Genomic DNA, 4,323 nt, shown 5'->3' with positions numbered 1-4,323 from the left:
TACCACTCCTTGAGTATCACTTAAACACAGCCTACACTATCCTCAGGTCAAGTGGCTCTACTTGTACAATTTACACCGATTACAATGAAGCACTACAATATTTTTACTTTATTTGACTAGGCAAGTCAGTTAAGAACAAATTCTTATTTTACAATGACGGCCTACCCCGGTCAAACCCTCCCCTACCCCGGCCAAACCCTCCCCTACCCCGGCCAAACCCTCCCCTAACCCGGCCAAACCCTCCCCTAACCCGGCCAAACCCTCCCCTACCCCGGCCAAACCCTCCCCTAACCCGGCCAAACCCTCCCCTAACCCGGCCAAACCCTCCCCTAACCCGGCCAAACCCTCCCCTACCCCGGCCAAACCCTCCCCTAACCCGGACAACGCTGGGCCAATTGTGGGCCGCCCTATATGCTTGGATGTAAGGATCAAATCAAATCAAATGTATTTATATAGCCCTTCGTACATCAGCTGATATCTCAAAGTGCTGTACAGAAACCCAGCCTACGACCCCAAACAGCAAGCAATGCAGGTGTAGAAGCACGGTGGCTAGGAAAAACTCCCTAGAAAGGCCAAAACCTAGGAAGAAACCTAGAGAGGAACCAGGCTATGTGGGGTGGCCAGTCCTCTTCTGGATGTGCCGGGTGGAGATTATATAACAGGCCAAGATGTTCAAATGTTCATAAAATGTTCATAAATGACCAGCATGGTCGAATAATAATAAGGCAGAACAGTTGAAACTGGGGCAGCAGGTGAACCAGGTGAACTGGTCTACGGCGATACGGATATCACTTATTACTGATATCTAGAACATTGGTGTGAATCACACTGTTGCTCTCTCATTTAGTTATCTGCTCGGTTGTTGTTTATGGCTGTTCACAAATCTAAATGTGTATTTGAACCCGATGATTGAATTCAACTAGTATGAATGTACCTGTAACTGATCTGGTGTGATGATGTGATGGCATACTAATTTATACTAACTAAAGATCAATGTATAGCTGTTAGACACCAACCCCCGTCACTGAGTCTACCATTCTGCTCCCCTGTCTGCTATGGAACAGAAACAAAGCAGCTGACAACACGAGAAAATATATGTTGTTTATGTTTTGGCCCAGGCCTCTATGTCTCCAGCTCCAACTGAACAGGAAACCAGGAAGACGTGTTGCAGTCAATCAGCAGAGCAACGTCAGCAGTAGAGCAATGACTGCCAGCTAGCAGCAGGACCACAGTAGAGCAACGTCTGCCAGCTAGCAGCAGGACCACAGTAGAGCAACGACAGCCAGCTAGCAGCAGGACCACAGTAGAGCAACGACAGCCAGCTAGCAGCAGGACCACAGTAGAGCAATGTCTGCCAGCTAGCAGCAGGGCCACAGTAGAGCAACGTCTGCCAGCTAGCAGCAGGGCCACAGTAGAGCAACGTCTGCCAGCTAGCAGCAGGGCCACAGTAGAGCAACGTCTGCCAGCTAGCAGCAGGACCACAGTATAGCAACGGCAGCTAGCTAGCAGCAGGACCACAGTAGAGCAACGTCAGCAGTAGAGCAACGTCTGCCAGCTAGCAGCAGGACCACAGTAGAGCAACGACTGCCAGCTAGCAGCAGGGCCACAGTAGAGCAACGACAGCCAGCTAGCAGCAGGGCCACAGTAGAGCAACGTCTGCCAGCTAGCAGCAGGACCACAGTAGAGCAACGACAGCCAGCTAGCAGCAGGGCCACAGTAGAGCAACGTCTGCCAGCTAGCAGCAGAGCCAGCCCCAACTATGACTGAGCAGTCTTTCTGGCCATACAGTGAGGGAAAAAAAGTATTTGATCCCCTGCTGATTTTGTATGTTTGCCCACTGACAAAGAAATGATCAGTCTATAATTTTAAAAGTAGGTTTATTTGCACCTTGCGGGCGCTGCAGGATTTCAGTGTAGTGTGTTATCAATTGTTTCCTTTTTCTTTTATTTATTTTACCTTTATTTAACCAGGCAAGTCAGTTAAGAACATATTCTTATTTTCAATGACGGCCTAGGAACAGTGGGTTAACTTCCTGTTCAGGGGCAGAACAGAACGACAGATTTGTACCTTGTCAGCTCGGGGGTTTGAACTCGCAACCTTACGGTTACTAGTCCAACGCTCTAACCACTAGGCTACGCTGCCTCCTCTACACTCTAACCACTAGGCTACCTGCCTCCTCTACACTCTAACCACTAGGCTACCTGCCTCCTCTACACTCTAACCACTAGGCTACCTGCCTCCTCTACACTCTAACCACTAGGCTACCTGCCTCCTCTACACTCTAACCACTAGGCTACCTACCACCTCTACACTCTAACCACTAGGCTACCTGCCACCTCTACACTCTAACCACTAGGCTACGCTGCCTCCTCTACACTCTAACCACTAGGCTACGCTGCCGCTCTTGGTGACTATGGTCCCAGCTGCCTTGAGATCATTGACAAGATCCTCCTGTGTTGTTCTGGGCTGATTCCTCACCGTTCTCATGATCACCTCTCACGAGGTGAGATCTTGCATGGAGCCCCAGGCCGAGGGAGATTGACAGTTCTTTTGTGTTTCTTCCATTTGCGAATAATCGCACCAACTGTTGTCACCTTCTCACCAAGCTGCTTGACGATGGTCTTGTCGCCCATTCCAGCCTTGTGTAGGTCTACAATCTTGTCCCTGACATCCTTGAAGAGCTCTTTGGTCTTGGCCATGGTGGAGAGTTTGGAATCTGATTGATTGATTGATTGATTCTGTGGACAGGGGTCTTTTAAGAGTGTGCTCCTAATCTCAGCTCGTTACCTGTATAAAAGACACCTGGGAGCCAGAAATCTTTCTGATTGAGGGGGGGTCAAATACTTATTTCCCTCATTAAAATGCATATCCATTTATAACATTTGTGACATACGTTTTTCTGGATTTTGTTGTTGTTATTCTGTCTCTCACTGTTCAAATAAACCATTAAAATTATAGATGGATCATTTCTTTGTCAGTGGGCAAACGTACAAAATCAGCAAGAGATAAAATACCTTTTCCTCACTGTACCTCTATGCCTGTACGCTAATTAATACAGACGGTAAAATAACATGAGGAGCCAAACTAGGAGAGCAGAGATGAGGAGGAGGCTGCATCTGTAAGAGGCTTCAAAACAGTGAAGGATTTTGTTGTGATTGTAGCAGCAGAACTTATCATATCAGTTCTTAGGCCTACCGATTAGAATAATCACTAGTCACAAGCCAACTCTCTTCAGAAAGCAGTGTTCAAAATAGTATTTTAATGTTTATATTTACTCCATAAACATTATTACTAAACTCAGCAAGTCACTATTATTACATTGTCACCATACAGGCTGGATCACAAATATGTCAAACCTTTGCAACAGTTACACCATAAAAACGGAATAAACTCAAATCATTACATGAAATTCTATAAAACAGAAAACTGATCACAAATGTTGAATATTTCTTCCACTCCAGATGTTTTTTTCTTTGTGTTTCACACAACAACACAACACTCTCACAACAACACAACACTCTCACAACAACACAACACTCTCACAACAACACAACACTCGCACAACAACACAACACTCTTACAACAACACAACACTCTCACAACAACACAACACTCTCACAACAACACAACACTCGCACAACAACACAACACTCTCACAACAACACAACACTCTCACAACAACACAACACTCTCACAACAACACAACACTCTCACAACAACACAACACTCGCACAACAACACAACACTCTCACAACAACACAACACTCTCACAACAACACAACACTCTCACAACAACACAACACTCTCACAACAACACAACACTCTCACAACAACACAACACTCTCACAACAACACAACAACACAACACTCTCACAACAACACAACACTCTCACAACAACACAACACTCTCACAACAACACAACACTCTCACAACAACACAACACTCACACAACAACACAACACTCTCACAACAACACAACACTCTCACAACAACACAACACTCTCACAACAACACAACACTCTCACAACAACACAACACTCTCACAACAACACAACACTCTCACAACAACACAACACTCTCACAACAACACAACACTCTCACAACAACACAACACTCTCACAACAACACAACACTCTCGCTACAACACAACACTCTCACAACAACATAACACTCACACTATAACACAACACTCTCACAACAACACAACAACACAACACTCTCACAACAACACAACACTCTCACAACAACACAACACTCTCACAACAACACAACACTCGCACAACAACACAACACTCACACAATAACACAACACTCTCACAACA

At 45.7% G+C, this 4,323-nt stretch overlaps 1 long non-coding RNA gene across 3 annotated transcripts in view; it reads right to left on the bottom strand.

Moving 5' to 3' along the window:
- Positions 1-4,310: 4,310 nt before the first annotated feature.
- The window catches only part of LOC124011683, a 2,628-nt gene continuing 2,615 nt past the window's right edge, over positions 4,311-4,323 (bottom strand). For all 3 annotated transcript variants that reach the window (XR_006834611.1, XR_006834613.1, XR_006834612.1), the window contains one exon: positions 4,311-4,323. This exon is cut by the window's right edge. This is a non-coding gene — a long non-coding RNA (uncharacterized LOC124011683).

The sequence above is a fragment of the Oncorhynchus gorbuscha genome, linkage group LG23 (assembly GCF_021184085.1).
Source record: "Oncorhynchus gorbuscha isolate QuinsamMale2020 ecotype Even-year linkage group LG23, OgorEven_v1.0, whole genome shotgun sequence".
NCBI lineage: Eukaryota > Metazoa > Chordata > Actinopteri > Salmoniformes > Salmonidae > Oncorhynchus > Oncorhynchus gorbuscha.
Note: the sequence above shows the minus strand (reverse complement) of the source record. Positions and strands in the feature narration are given on the sequence as shown.